Here is a 16,993-nt window from a genome sequence, read left to right as displayed (position 1 = left end):
CCAGGTGTTTGTTTCAAATGATGGCTCTCTGCATCCCTATGTACAAATATAGTCCCCTTGCCAGACAGTTTTGTGATGCGAAGTAAATACAGCTTGTGTTTGTGTATAGTTCCCGTTCATTCATTGACAGTGCATCTGTTGAGTACTTTGCTTGTGCTAGGCCACAGGATTTAGCAGCATAAAAAACCCCTCTCTTGGATGGACCTTGCATTCTGTCACCCAGACACCTGCTAGTTTCGGCAGGTAGTAGTATTCTATGGTTCTTAGCGCTTCTAGGCTACACAAACAAGTACAATATTTGCTTTTTCCTTCTCATAACCCCTACTTTTAGCTTTAACTAGGAACGAATTAGTATACACACTTCTTGGCTCGTAGATAAGAACCACATGTGCGGTCTTCAGAACCTTTCCATTTTCATGGAAAGTGCATATGATGAAGAAACCATGTATGAATTTCAAAATAGTTGGCACCAAAATAAACTTGCATTTAAATTATATTTTCCCACAAACTTGTTCAAATCCCTTGGTGTTTGTTAAGTTGGTGAATGTTACAAACAATATTCAAGCTTCTTAGGGCCTTGCTGCTCAAAAGTGTGATCCACCTAGAGAAGTACTAGCATCACCTGGAAGCCTGTTAGAAATTGGGGGGCTCCACCGCAGACCTACTGGTCAGAATTTCCTTAAAGTTCAAATGTTCGTTACAGCCTTTTATCTGCCTGTGTTTCCTAACCAGAGTCACAATGTACTATTGGTTTATTACATGTTTTAAATTCAGTGGCCATCGGAGGTGTATTTTGGGGTTTTTAGTTTATTAACTTCATGATGCCAATTTAGCATTCCAAAAAGTCGAGAAGAGATTTTGTCAGTCCTCTTTACTTTTACATAATTTCTGTTACAACAGTATTAAAAAAACAACAACAACAAAAAATGTACATTTTTTCCCCTTTCTTGCTCCTATCCTATTTGCATACTTTTACTTTCAATTTATTAAAAATTAAACTCGGGGGGGCCAGCAGATGGTGTAATGGCTGCATCATTGGACTCCCATGTAGTCAACCTCAGTTCAAGTCCTGGACTGGACAGCTTAAAACTCACGTGTGGCATGTGTACATGCAGGCTCAAAGTCCCAAGAGGAGAATGGAGAAGGGACTGGGGCATGGCCATCCCCCATGATTTCTTGCTTTCTGTCTCTCTGTCTCTCAGGCGAGCACATGTGTCCTATGGTAAAAAATCTCTAAAAAGAAAAAAATTAAACTCAAGGGGCCAGCAGGTAGTGTGGTAGTTAAGGCACTGTACTCCCACATGGCTGACCACAGTTCGAGTCCCGGACCTGGTGACTTGATAATCACAGCTGGGATATGTGTGTGCACCCAGAATCCTGAGAGAAGAACGGTGGAGAAGGGACTGCAGTGTGGACGTTCCCTCTGGAGGATGATTGCTCACTTTCCCTTTCACTGTCTCTGCAAGCACACAAGCCTATGGCAAAAACCTAAAGAAAAAAAAGTTAAAGTCTACGTGGACTACTGTCGAATGTAGACTTGGAAAGCCTTGAGTCACAGTTTACCAAAGCATTTTGTCACACCTTGTGTACTCCTGTGTCCTCCTTCAATGAGAAATCTAAATCGGGTTCAACATTGGCTGCACATCACAATCACCTGGCAGGGGGCGGGAGAGATTTCAAAATAGACTCCAGACCTGTGTCTGCAGAGATTGAGACCTCTGAGTGGAATTAAGGAACCAATAAGGTACATGAGAGAAGAGCAAACTGGCTTTTATATTTTTCATGTTGCTATATGTTTGATTTTTCTCTTCCTGATGGTTTTATTTGAAAATAATTAGGATTCTAGAGCCAGCAGGTGGCGTGGTGGTTATGGGCACTGGATTCCCACATGGTCCATCATGGTTCTAGTTCCAGACTCCGCAGTTTGCTTTCTCTTCCTCCCCCACCTTCTGGTCAAATTAAAATAAATAAGGTTAAATAAAATAATTCTTTAAGAAAGAGAAGAATTTAGATTCTTAAGGCAGTGGTGATGGAGACAATTGGATTGAGAATGTGCATGTGATAAACTGACTTCCTGGTAACTGACCCACTTGCCATTCATTTGCTTTGTTTTCCAAGCAAGTTGTCCCATTTCCCTTTCTCCTTCTATTAATTGGAAAAAGAAGAATGAAGGTCACTTTTTTTTTTTTTTTTTGAGAGGTTTTTGCCACAGGGTGCATGCTTTCACCAGAAAGACAGAGAGAGAGAGAGAGACAGAAAGCTAGTAATCACCCTCCCCCCCAGGGGGGATGGCCATTCCGCAACCCCTTCTCCTCCTTTCTCCTTTTGGGATCTTGGGCATGCATGTACACGTGACCGGTGTGAATTTAAGCCACTGGGTCCAGACTCGAACTGTGGTCAACTGCATGGGAGTCCAGCCACATAGCCGTTACACTAACTGCTGGTCCTGAAGGTCACATTTTTTTTTTTTTTAAAGGGCCATGGATGTTCATTTTGTGAATTGTAGTGAATGCTTATATTCTGTAAATATGAAAAAGAATACTATATTGCATGTGCATATTCATTTCTTCTGATTTTCACATTTCTTCTGATTTTCACAATGTGTGTGATAGTAGAACGTGGTGAAAAAGGAAATGAGTTCTAGAGCTCGACCCCCTGAGTTCAAATTCTACATCTTTCACTTATCAGCTACATGTAGCACATTACATAACCCTTCCCTATCTAAGTTTTCTTTTCCGTAAAATAGGGTTGGCGTGAGGGTTAGATAAGATAATGCAAGAAAAATGCTTACAGCAGTGCCTGGCAAATAGTCACAGTTATATAAGTACTAGTTACCTATATTTAAAAAAATTATAATGAAATCTTTGGATTTTAATGTTTTGTTTATGAATGCAAATCACCAAGGTAAACGTATTACTTTTCTTCTGTGACTTTTTGGGATACGTATCTGTTCAGAAAAGAGAGCTGTCTGAGTCCAATATACTAGGTCAGAAAGATGCTTCCTCGTTTCTTCCTTTACTTTTTTTTTTTTTTTGGTAAAAAGTCACTTAGACAATAAATAGCTTTATTGACATGTAATTGTCATGTATAAACTGAACCTATTTAAAGCATGACGATTTACTGCATTCATATCTATCCACCTATGAGCCTATCACCACTGTCAAGATAATGAACATATCCATCATTCCAGAAGTTGCCTTTGCCCCTTCCCTCTAGCTGCTCTCCTTCAGGCAACCACTTTATTATCACTGTACATATGTTTGCATTTCCTAGCTTTTTAGATAAATGTTATCATGCAGTGGACAATTTTGGGGGGAGTGGAGAGTCTGACTTCTTATCATCATAATCTTCAGAGCTATTCTTGTTGCAAGTATTAATAGCTCATTCCTTTGTAACTGCTGAGTTCCGCATTCACTAGGGGATGGGCATTTGGGTTGTTCTTATTTTCATGATGGTCTTTTTTACGTTGTGTTGTTCTTCCTGGTTTATTTATTTAGAGAGATTTTTTGTTATAGGATGCATGTGCTCACCAGAAAGACAAAGAGACTGAAAATGAGAAATTACCCTCCCCCCCAGAGGAATGGCCACACTGCAATCCCTTCTTCTCCATTCTTCTCCTGGGATCTTGGTCATGCACGCACACAGGCCAGGTTGAGTTTTAATCCCCCAGGTCTGGGACTGAAACCATGGTCAACTGTGTGGGAGTCTAGCAACATAACCATAATGCCACCTGCTGGTCCCCATCTTGGTTTACTTGAGCAGGGAAGAAAAAAGTGGTAATTATTTGATGGCCAAATCTCCTATATATAATGAAACTAAGAGATGAGAGTGGTAAGAGGTGTTCACTCTGGGACTTCAGTATTGCCATTGTGTAGTTTAAGAATTAATGTTTAAGGGGAATAAAAGTAGTATGGTGGTTAAAGTGCTGACCTCCCACATTGTCAAACACAATTTGAGTCCTGGACCCAGTGGCTTGAAAAATCATGCCAGGCCAATGTGTTTGTTTACCCAAAATCCCTAGAGAAGAATGGAGGAAAAGGAATTGCAGCATGGCTATCCCCCACAGAGGGTGATTTCTCACTATCCTACTCTCTGTCTCTCTCCAATGAACTCATGCTCCCTGTGGCAAAAACAAACAAATTAATGTTTATGAATGAAAATTAATGTTTATGAATGCAACATATTATGACTTCTTAAAAATGCAAAATGTATGCATTGACCTTTAAGTGTGTTATTTCTTGATGTGTGCATGTCTTATTTTAAGCTGTTAAATCTTTGAAGTCTTCTAGTTACCCTTGTTTTAGATATTGAAAACAATTCATACACATACAGAAAACCTAGTCATTAGGCAGCAAAGTGGACATCTATAAAGCCAGGACTAAAATAACATTAAACTCTTTTGTCAGTAGATAGAGAGTGTTACTTATATTTTAGGTCTATATAAATACATGTCTAAAGTCTTACATCTATTATATTGGGTCATGGAAAAGTCAAGACTCATTTTATGTCCTGACTTTTCTAAGGACCCAACAGAAAAGCGGTGCTTTATGTTTATTATCTTCCTACCCCTTTTACTTGTGTAAATCAGAATTGTTTTGAACTAGGTTTGAGTTAATTATAGGATAATACATGGACTATGGCTATAAGAATACCTTGGATATAAAGTTCATTTGTGCCACTGCTTTTATTTATTTAATTTTTTTTTAAGATTTTATCTCTTTCATGAGCAAGGGAGATAGGACTCTAGCACCTACAAGGGTCTTGGACCCCCCCCCCCCCATCCAACCACAGCTTCAGCCAACTGCAGATCAGCGTGCCCAGCATATTTACAGAGGTTTCTGGATTTGAACTTAGAACCTTCCTATGTGGATCAGGTTTTCAGAGCCTCATGTTTTAGTGTTGTGCCACTGTCTGGCCCTCTGTGCCATTGTTTTAATTTATTCTCTCATTGAAAAAGAGTTTTTTTTTTTGTTTGTTTGTTTGTTTTTCCCTTTTATTTCCTTTCTTTCTTTTTTTTTTTTTTTGGTGTTTTTGCATTTAGAAAATATTTTACATTTACATACAGTAAAATTCACTCTGAGTTTCACAAGCTTCAATCAATGCATTGAATTGTGTAACTAACAGTGAAATCAGGATACAGAACAGATGTGTCACCCTCTCCCCCCAGATTCCCTTCTGCTACCCCTTTATATTACCCTCCCCACCCTCACCCTTAACAAATGATGATCTGTTCTCCATTGTTATGGTATATGCATTGAAAAGATTAGGTTTTTTTTTTTTTTTTTTAATACTTTGCTATAGGGAGTATGAACTCGCCAGAGAGAGAGGGAAAATGAGAAAGCACACCCTGCGGTGGGGAGGGAGGCAACCACACCACAATTCACCCTCCCCTGTTCTCCTCTAGGGATTTTGGGAACACTCATACACATGCCCAGCATGTTTTTTTTTCTCTTTTCCCAAGCCATCGTGTCTGGGACTTGAACTGTGTGATGTGCCATGTTGTATCTAGTCACCTTAACCATCACACCACCTGGCTGGCCTAAGATTAGATTTTAAAACAATTGCATTAATGATGATCAGACTTTTTCCTATTGTGACTATGACCAGGAAACAATAGTTATGAGTGGACCTTAAGTTACAAAGCGGATTATGTACTGTGTGCTCGCGCAGTCCCTTTAATAATTATCTACTTAACAGACTAAGTACCTGCTGTGACTCAGGCACTGGGCCAACTAATTACATATCTGATCAGGTGTAATCCTCCCAGGACCTGTTACTCCATTTCATGTTTATGAAGCCTTAAAGGAGTTGTCTAGCCTGTCTAAGGTCAGGTGAAGAGGCAAAACTGGAAGAAATATGTTTTGCTAGAGCCTGACATTTTGACTGTACTGTGTGTGGGTGCTTGTGTCTGCATCTGACAAGGTATTAAATAAAAATTAAATGTTGCTTATTAGTGAAACATCTCATGGGGGCCCAGTGAGTGTTTTTTTTTTTTTTTTTTTTGTACAGCAGAAAGGAAAGACCCTGATCACGCATCAGTTGCGTTAAGGATATAGACTAATAGGTAGGACTGTTCCATAGAATAAATCTGGGTGGAGAATTTTATATTTGGACTACATTTAATCACAAACAAAAGAAAACATCCTAATTTTAGTGCTTCATTTAATTTTGTTTTTACAAGCAGACTTTGGCATTCAAAATGACCATATGAGAAATAGGAAAAGCCAATTGTTTTTTACACTGAAGTTGCCCTTTCAAACTTTATCTAAGTTGTCACAAGCCAGACCTTTGCGCATTTGTCATTTTTCATTGGTCCTTTATTCAAGTTTAAAGTTTGTGATTCCTTGATGGTGTATTTCTTGGTACAAAAATTAGCATGTGTTTGTGTTTGTGTTGGGTGGGTGGGAAGAAGCAGCGAGAATAATTTCTCATTCTTGTATTAGGGTTATACATTCAGAAGTTCTAGGGCCTTTGTTGTTTTCTGTTTCTGTTCCCATTACTAGTGATAGTTTTTAGATGATAGACAGAAGCATAATAACTTTTCAGATAAAATTAGAAATCTAGTGATTAGACACCTAGAATGAATTTCTGGTCATCTTAATCAGAGTGGTTGCTTTTGCTCATGACATAGGCCAGCAACTCTAAAAGGAAGACAAATGTGAATTTCAGAGTGCCTTGGATTTTCCCACAGAATAATCTAAAAGGTCGTGGACTTTCTTTATTAGAGTTTATCTCTGCTTTATATTTAAATGACAGGATAGTCATGTGATATTGTTTAATCTACTTCCATTCTCTCTCAAAATCAATTTTCTTGAAGATCTTGGGATTTTTCTTTCTCCACTAAAGATATACACGTACACACATTTTTAGGGTCATACACTATTAAAGCTTGTCTTTTTGAAAGAAAGCCTGTTTTTCAGGACAGAGAAAGTGAACTCAAGCATGCAGGATAGAGCATACGATGTTTTTCATGAGATGTATAATATACTTTAACATCTCTCCATGCTCATGTAAATGATATACTTTCAAATATTTAGAAAATTTCTCTTTTTGGAAATAATACTATACTTCTTAAAAACAGTCAACAAAATAAAAATGCCGGTGTCTTTAGACCTGAACTGACAGCTCTGTTAGCAAAGGCCTCTAATGTTGATACTGTAAACCAAGGGATTAGGCTTGCTGCTGCTACCTAAATCAAATATGAGGCCCAGAGAAGCAATTTTTTAAGATGTATAGTTGCTTGATGTATAGTTGCTTCATGTGTGTGTGTATATATTTCATATATGTTGGAATGTGTGTATACTCCCAGAGAAAGAGAGAGCACCTCCTGATTGGGGTATGATCATGCTGCAGTCCCTTCTTCATTCCTCCATCTTGTCATGATTTGGGGTACACATGTACTTGTGCTTTGTGTGTTTTTCAAACTACCAAGGCTGGGACTTAAGCCACACTTAGCCATGTGGGATCCAGCTCCTTTGATTCCTGAGCCGCTATTTTTTTTTTTTTTTTTTTTGAGAGGTTTTCGTTATAGGGCACGTGCGCTCGCCAGACAGACAGAGAGAGACATAGAGACAGAAAGCGAGAAATCACCCCCCAGGGGGGATGGCCACACCGCAATCCCTTCTCCTCCATTCTCCTCTCGGGATCTTGGGCACGCATGCACATGCGCCCAGCGTGAGTTTTAAGCCGCCGGGTCTGGGACGCGAACCTCGGTCGACTACTTGCAAGTCCAGCTACATAGCCATTACGCTAACTGCTGGTCCCCGCACATTTGCTTTTTAATGATCAGTTAAAACAAGTTTAGAAAAACCCAGGATGTTCCAAGATTTAAACCCTAATACAGATTTTTGTTTTTTAAGAGAGACTTTTAATATACCTAGTCCTTTCAATATTTTGAGTTAGGCATTGTTATGCTTCTTCTATAAAAGAGGGATTCAGGGCACATTCATTATGGTAACACTAACTGCAAATGTCTATTAAGCATTGGACATACACCTAGCCCAAACTGAGATGTGCTAGAAATATAAAATACACTATTTCAAAACTTAATTAAAATAAGAATGTAAATATTGTTATATTGGTCACATGTTGAAAAGATAACGTGTTGGTGTATTGCTTTAAATATTTTATTGAAACTAATTTCACCTGCTTCCCTTTACCTTTTCATTAAGTGCAGCTACTCAAAAACTTAAAATTTCAGTTGTGGTTTACATTATGTTTCTTTTGGGCAATGCTGTTGTGAAAGTATCCATGAAGACAATTTCCACAGCCATATAGTTCACACACAAGGCTTGTGAATGATGGTTTTTGTCTCACCCCTGCCTCCAAATATGACAGCTTATTTCCTCTTATTCTCCTGACTAGGTCACAGTTTAGCACTTAAGAATTTCTACTTCATTAGAATGACTCTGTTTGTTATTACTTTTATTGTTTTTAGGCTTTGGTTATAAAATTTTCCATTAACTTCATTTAAAATTTTTTTAAGCGAGAGATTTTTGCTATAGGGCATGTGTGCTTGCCGGAGAGACAGAGAGAGACAGAGAGACAGAAAGTGAGAAATCACCCCCTGGGGAGATGGCCATGTCACTGTCCTTTCTCTTCCATTCTCCTCTCGTGATTTTGGGACTCCCAGTATGAGCTTAAGTTGCTAGGTCCCACAGTTGACTATGTGAGATTCCAGTGATTTAATCATTACACCATCTGCTGATCCCTCCATTAACTCATTAACTTTTTTGGGGTGCGTGCGCTCGCCAGAAAGACAGAGAGAAAGACAGAAAGCCAAGAAATCACCCCCCAGGGGGGATGGCCACGCCACAGTCCCTTCTCCTCCATTCTCCTCACGGGATCTTGAGCACACATGCACATGTGCCCGGCAAGAGTTTAAGCCACCAGCTCCAGGATCTGAACCATGGTCGACTACGTGGGAGTCCAGAGATATAGCCGTTACACCAACTGCTGGCCCTTACCTCCATTAACTTTAAAGAGAGCTTTTCCTTCCATTAACTCATGTGTACCCACCACAAACACATGCAGATACATATTCCCCACCCTCTTAAGATTGTTGTAAACATATCATTTAAGTCAAGATGCAATGTTTGCTATTATGACTATAAATGCTAGTTATACCTTAGCCATGTTTTAAGTACTTTTTATTTTCTGCAGTTTTGTTTATCCTGAAGTTATCATTATTTTGTTATTTGGTTGCTTAGCTTTCCATGTATGTGTCCTAAGTCACTCTCATATTCTCCTCCAGTTGTCAAAAATTCATCTGGGCACATATACAGACATTTCTGGACCTGCCTCTTCTGGAGTCTTGGGATCTACTCTGGTCCAGACCAATAGTCCCCCTTTTCTATTAGCAGCTCTCACTCAGAGATCTCCTACCAGATCCTTGGCTGTTCTCAGCCTTCTCTTATCTTGTCCTTCCTCTTTTCTCTATGTTTCTCTTTCCTAATTTCCTCATTTTGGCGAAGCACATCTTTAGTGACTTCTTGAGAAAGGATACATGAGACATGTATTTTATAAGATTTTTCATGTCTGAAAATGTTTTTTTCCTTAAGTTTAAATACAGTTGGATGTTGGAAACAATTGTCTTCAGAATTTTGAGGTTATTATCAGTTGGCGCTTTGCTTCTAGAGTTGCTTTAAGCAATTTGGAACCAATTCTGACTCTTGAACTGTTATATTCTTTATATCCAAGACACTGCCCACCTCCCCACACACTCTTTTAAAGATTCTTTTTGTTATTAGTGTCCTAATATGGTCTGTTGCCATCCCAATTTTCCTGTGTTGCCTTCTATATACTGTTTCTTTAATTCTTTCTTATTTTTTATCTTTATGGTCTGTTTTTTGATGAAGTTTCTGAGAGATTAACTCACTTGACCTTCTGATCTTTCTATTAAATTTTTATATATTTTTAATACACTCAATCACTATATATCATTACAGCATGCAAAATGAATTTTCCCAGCATGAATACACTGCATATTAGTCCAGTTAAAGACATTATCATACATGTTATCATAAACAGATAATTTTCCATTTTTGTGTCTTTTAAATGTTTAGCTTCTTTGTTTTTACACTTGATTCCCCTCCTCTCACCCTCCCCCATTTTCCACACTCTTCTCATACTTTCTCCAGTATCCACAGTTGTTCTCCAGTGCAGACATTTGGTATGTATTGAGTGGGGACATACAATGCCTCTCTTTCACAGTCGGACTTCCTTCACTTAGCAGTAAATCTTCCATATTTGTCCACTTTCTATCACATGCTAGGGCCTCATTTTTTATGGCTTAGTAGTATTCCATAATGTATATGTGCCACACTTTTTCAGTCCATTCATCTATTTGTGGACATATGGGTTGCTTCAATGTCTTACCAATTGTAAGTAATGCCATAAGTACTTTTAAATAATGTGCAAGTACTTTTCTGACTGAGTGTATTTCTTTCCTTTGAGTAGATACCCAGGAGTAGAAGTGCTGGATCATGGTGTAGTTCTATTTGTAGGTCTTTGAGAAACCCCCATATTATTCTCCACAGTGGCTATACTAATGTACATCCCCACAAACAGTGCAGGAGGGTTCCCTTTTCATCACAGCCTTACCAGCACTTATCATTCTTTATTCTGACTGGGTTAGGTGGCATCTCATCGTAGTTTTGATCTGCATCTCCCTTATGATAAGGGATATTGAACATTTTTTCATATCCTTTTTGACTGTTCTTACATTTTTCTTAGAGAGTTATCTATTAAGCTCATTTGCCTATATTTTAATTGAGTTGATCAGTTTTTGTAGTTTGAGATTTTACACTTAGATCTTTGATCTATTTCGAGTTGATTTTTGTTAATAGTGAAATATAGGGTCCCAGATTCAGCTGCAGGTGGATACCCAGTTTTTCTAGCACCATTTATTGAAGAGATTTTCTTTTGCTCACTGGATTGACTGGTGCCCTTTTTCACAAATCAGTAGGCTTTATGTTTTGGGGTTTATTTCTGGGGTCTCTATTCTGTTCCATTGGCCCACATGCCTATTATGTGCTAGTACCATGCTGGTTTGATTATCACAGCTTTGTAATATATTTTGGAGTCAAGGATGCCTCCTACTTGGGGTCAGGAGATGCCTCCTACTCCACTCTTACTGAGCAGAATTACTTTGACAATAGAGGTTTTTTTTATGATTTCAGATAAATTCTATGTTGTTTTTTCCAAATCTGTGAAAAATGTCTCTGGTATTTTGATCAGGATTGTGTTAAATTTGTAGATTAATTTGGGTGGCACTGATGTTTGATTATATTAATTCTTCCATGCAGGAACATGGGATATCTTTTTACTTTTTTGATGTCATTAAATTTTTTTAATAGTTTTTTTTGTTGTTGTTGCTTTTGTTTGTTTGTTTGTTTTATAGTTTTACTTGTAGATGTCTTTGACTTCTTTGGTTAGGTTTATTCCTAAATATCTTATACTTTTTATGGCTACTGTAAATAGAATGCTTTCTCTAATTCTACCCCCATCTGCTCCTTGTTTGCATATAGAAATACTATAGATTTTTATATATTGATTTTTGTATCCTGCCATTTTTACTGTATTCAAGTGTTTAAGTATAAATAATTAAATACTGTATTTAAGTGTATTTATCACTTTCAGGAGTTTTTTTGTGGATTCTTTTGGATTTTTTCTGTATATAATTGTGTCATCTGCAGATAGAGATAATTTCCCTTCTTCTTTCTTTATTTGAATGCCTTTTATTTTAGTCTCTTGATTGATTGCATTGACTGTGTCTTCCAGTACTAAACTGAAAAGGAACAGAGAAAGTGTGCAGTGTTGTCTCATTCCAGTTTTTTGCATTCACCATTCAGTATGATGGGTTTTTCAATATGGCTTACATTGTATTGAGAAATGTCCCTTTTATGCTGATTTTGCTGAAAGTCTTAATCATGAAGGGATGTTGTATTTTATTAAACATTTTTCTGCATCAATTTATATGATCATATGGTTTTTATCTTTCTGTTAATATGGCGTATTACATTTATTGTTTTGGATATGTTGAACCATCCTTGTATCCTTGGAATAAAGCCTGCCTCATCATGCTGTATAATCTTTTTAATGTGTCATTGGATACAATTTGCTAGTGTCTTGTAGAGAATTTTTACATCCGTATTCATCAGAGATATTGGTCTGTAGTTTTCTTTTTTTGTTACGTCCTTGTCATTTTTGGGGATGAGGGTGATGGAGGCATCATAAAATGAATTTGGTAGGGTTCCTTTGTTTTGGATATTTAGAAATAGTTTGAGTAGAAATGCCAGCAAGTGGTGTGGTAGTTGAATCGTTAGACCCCTACATGGGCCATGTTTCAAATCCTGGACCTGGTGACTTCCTTTCTGATTGTGACCAGCAGATGGTGTAATGGTTATGTTGCTGGACTCCCACATAGTTGACCATGGTTCAAGTCCCAAACCTGGCAGCTTAAAACTCATCCTGGGAGCATGTCCGTTTGTGTCTAAGATTTTTTTTTTTTTTCAGAGGTTTTTCACTATAGAGCGCGTGTGCTCACCAGACAGACAGAGAGAGACATAGAGGTAGAAAGTGAGAAATCACCCCCCAGAGGGGATGGTCACGCCGCAATCCCTTCTCCTCCATTCTCCTCTCGGGATTTTGGGCACGCACGCACATGCGCCTGGTGTGAGTTTTAAGCCACTGGGTCTGGGATGCGAACCGCGGTCGACTACGTGGGAGTCCAGCGACATAGCCATTACGCTAACTACTGGTTACTGGTTCCCGTGTGTCTAAGATCTCAAGAGGAGAATGGAGGAGAAGGGACTGCATCACGGTCATCCCCTCTAGGGAGTGATTTCTTGCTTCCTGTCTCTTTGTCTCTCTGGTGAGTGCATGTGCCCTATAGCAAAAATCTCTCTTAAAAGAAAAAAAGAAATAGTTTGAGTAGAATGGGGGTTTGTAGAATTCAGAAGTGAAACCATCATGACCTGGACTTTTCTTTCTTGGGAGGTTATTTATTCTAATTCAGTTTCATTGCTTGTTATTGCTCTATTTCGATTTTCTATGCCTTTTTGATTCAGTCTTGGTAGATTACATGTGTCCAGAAATTTGTCTGTCACATCCAGGTTTTTTTTTGTTGTTGGCATATAGTTGCTCATAGTATTCTTTAATGATCTTTTGTATTTCTGTTCTATCTGTTGTGTCATTGCCTATTCCATTGCAAATTTAATTTATCTGGTTCTTTTCTCTCTTCTTAATTAGTCTAGCTAGCAGTGCATCAATTTTCTTTATCCTCTCAAAGAGACAGCTTTGGGTTTTATTTATTTTCTGTATAGTCTGTTTATTCTCTGTTTAATGTATTTCCGCTCTTATGTTGATTCTATTTGGGGTCTCTTGTATTTCTTGGATCTGGATGTTTTAATGCTTCGCTAGATTTGGGAAGTTTTATGCAAGTATTTTATGGAATAGATCTTCTATGCCTTTTTCTGATTCTTCACCTTCTGGAATACCTATTATTTGGGTGTTTAATAGTGTCTAGTATTTCTCGTATGTTGTCTTCATTATTATTTTTCATTACTTTTAGTGATTTTATCTAAGTCAAAGATTTTTTCTCCCAACTCAGAGATTCCATCTTCTGCATGTTCCAATATACTATTAATACTTTCAGGGGAGGTCTTGATTTCCTTTATTACTAGCTTCATCTCTAGAAGTTTTGACTAGTTCTTTTTTATAGTGTCTATCTCCTACTTCAAATCCTGGAAATACTTCATCATTTCTGTCACCATAAATAGTCTGAATTCTTTTTCTGTTATTGCTTCAAATTATTTCATGCTATCTATGGTAGAAGTAGAGTTCCTTTTTTTTTTTCATTGAGGGAGAGTTGTTTTCTTGTTTTCCCGTATTTCTTGTGCCTCTGTGCTGGTTTCTAGTCATCTGATGAAATTATATACTTTTTCCTGCTTTTCTGGTGTCAATTCTATAGCATAGGGGGAAGGAAGAACTCTACATCTCAGATATGAGCTTGGTAGAGAGCTTTGTTTTCCAATCAGGGGAGTATGCATATAGCCAACTTTAGGTGTTGGTACCTTTCCCATTCTCTTGGGACAAGGTATACCTGGAAATGAATTTTAGGCAAGAAATCTTCACTGTGGTAGTATTTATAATAAAGAAAAGTGAAGATTCCATTATATATTTTAGTAGGGGTATAATGTTTTTATTTCCCTTGAGTATATACCTAAAAATGGAAATGCTGGAATATGGCAACTCTGTTTAATTTTTCCAAGGACTACCACACTGTCTTAAGTGGCCACAGTGTTTTACATTTACACCAGCAATGTATGAAGAGTTCCAATGTCTCCACATCTTTGCCACCACCTGGTATCATTTATTGTTTCAATTTTAGCCATTCCAGTGGATGTAAAATTATATCTCATTTGATTTTGATTTTAATTTTCTTCATAGCTAATGTTGTTAAACATCTTTTCAAACACTTATTGGACATTTGTGCATCTTCTTTGAAGAAATGTCTATTGAAGTATTTTGCTCATTTTTAAGTTAGTTTTCTCTTATTTACTTGGAAGAGTTCCTTATGTATTCTGGATTTGAATCCCTTATTAGATATATGATTTATAGATATTTTCTCCCATTCTGTATGTTATCTTTTTCTTTTCTTAGTTGGAAGTTCTAAAGTTTTTTATATTTTTAAAAAGTTTATTTTATTCATGATAGTGAATGCATGCATTCCTGAGAGAGAGAGAGAGAGAGAGACACTTGGCGGGATTTCATCATGCCATGATCCTCTTTATGGGCCTTGCAGCTCATCAAGATCTTTGGAATGTGTTCATGAACCCAGCATGTTTGCCAGCAACCCAGAGATCTGAACCTGCAGTCAGCCATGTGGTTCTGGTATGGCATTTGAGTTTGCTACTGACTGCATCACCAGGCTGGATCAAAGTTCTTAATTTTGCTGAAATCTAATTTACTAGTTTCTTTTTTCTTTTGTTACTTATACTTCAGTATCATATCTAAGAAATTATTGGCTAATATGAGGTCATAAAAACTTATGTGTGTGTTTTCTTCTAAGACCTTAATTATTATAAGGTCTTAAGTCTTTGATTCATTTTGAGTTAATTTGTGTATACTGTGTAATATAGAGATTCAATTTTGTCATTTTTTCTTGTAGATAAATAGTTTTTGAGTGTTCTTTGTTGAAAAGACGGTATTTTAATCCAATTTTCTTAATGTCCTTGTTGAAAATCAACTGCCCATAAATGTCTGAATCAGTTTCTGGACACTTAATTTTATTCCACTGATGTATATGTCTTTTTTTTTTCTTTTTATAGGTTTTTGCCATAAGGCACATGTGCTCCCTGGAGAAAGACAGAGAAGGACAGAAGGAAATCACCCCTCAGGGGGATGGCCATCTCTCAATCTCTTCTCCTCCATTCTCCTCCTGGGATTTTGGGCAAACACATACACATGCCCAGTGTGATTTTCAAGCCACTGGGTCTAGGACCCATGCTTGACCATAGGAGAGTCCAACACTTTAACCACAGTGCCACCTGCTGGTCCTTATATGTCTGTTCTTATTGCTAGTACTGTATCATGTTGATTGCTGTAACTTTCTAGTAAAATTTTAAGTGGAAAAGTCTGTTCTTCAAGGTTGCTTTAGCTACTTTGTATTCCTTGCATTTTTGTATACATTTTAAAATGAGCTTGTCAGTTTCTACAAGGAAATCAGCTGGCATTTTCATAGGGATTGTGCTGAATCTCTTCATCAGTTTGGAGAGTGTTGCCATCTTAATAGTGTTAAGTTTTCTAATCCATGAACATGGGATGTCTTCTTTTAACAAGGAAATTTTATGACTTAATGTACAAATCTTGTATTTGTTTTGTTATATTTATTCATAAGTATTCTTTTTTGTCCCATTATAAGTTGTTTTCTCAATTTCATTTCAGAATTGTTCATTGCTGTTTTATAGAAATATAGTGAACTGAGGTCAGCAGGTGGCATGGTGGTTGAGTTACTGGACTCCCACATGTCCAACTGCAGTTTGAGTCCCAGACCTAGCAGCTTGCCTTATCTCTCTCGTGTGCACGTGCCCTGTAGCAAGTTACAAAATAATAATAATGATAAATAAATTTTAAAAAGTAATTAAAAAAAAGAAATGTAGTGGTCTTTTAAATATTGATCCTGTATTCTATAAGCTTGTTAAACTTGCTTATTCTAATCGTTGTGGTTGTGTGTGTGTGTGTGATTTGTTATGTTTTCTACATATGAGAGCATGTTATTTGTACAGATAGATAGTTTTTCTTTTCCTTACTAATCTGGATGCCTTTTATTTCTTTTTCTTGTCTAGTTGCCTTGATTGGGACCTCTACTACAATATTGAATAGAAGTGACACAAGCAAAATCCTTGTCTCTTTCTTGTCTTATGGGTTGAACATTTACTACTTAACCATTTAATATTATTTTAGCAGTGGGTTTTTCTTAAATTTCTTTTTTTAAAAATTTTTAATTGCTAGTTGGCACATGAACTCACCAAAGAGAGAAAAAGAGAGTGAGCATGCAAGATAGCACAAGCATCCCTCAATAGGTGCCTGGCATATTTTTCGAACTGCAGAATTCAAATTGTGGCAGGCCATGTGGGATCTAGCTCCATATGTACAGGACTTAATTAAGGGGCTAGACTGACCTCCATAATTATTCCTTTTTTGTTTGTTTCTGTATTTGTTTTTGCTTTTGGTTGGGTGCACTTGTGGGAGAGAGACATAGACATAAGGAAAGGAGAAATCAGCCCCAAGGGATAATGGCCAGGCCACAGTCCCTTTTCCTTCATTCTTTTTTTTGGATTTTGGGCAGTACACACACATGCCACTGGGTCTGGGACTTGAACCACAGTCAGCCATGTGGGAATCCAGCACCTCACACACCATATCACCTGCTGACCTGGATTTTTTTTAATTAATCAATAATGCATTTTAAGTTTTGTTAAATATTTTG

General features: G+C 37.4%; 1 protein-coding gene across 3 annotated transcripts in view; it reads left to right on the top strand.

Moving 5' to 3' along the window:
* Positions 1-16,993, top strand: part of SLX4IP (SLX4 interacting protein) — a 227,267-nt gene that overhangs the window by 494 nt on the left and 209,780 nt on the right. The gene's annotated exons all lie outside the window — the stretch shown is intronic.

Source organism: Tupaia chinensis, unplaced genomic scaffold, assembly GCF_000334495.1.
Source record: "Tupaia chinensis unplaced genomic scaffold, TupChi_1.0 Scaffold000305_1, whole genome shotgun sequence".
NCBI classification, from domain to species: domain Eukaryota; kingdom Metazoa; phylum Chordata; class Mammalia; order Scandentia; family Tupaiidae; genus Tupaia; species Tupaia belangeri.
Note: the sequence above shows the minus strand (reverse complement) of the source record. Positions and strands in the feature narration are given on the sequence as shown.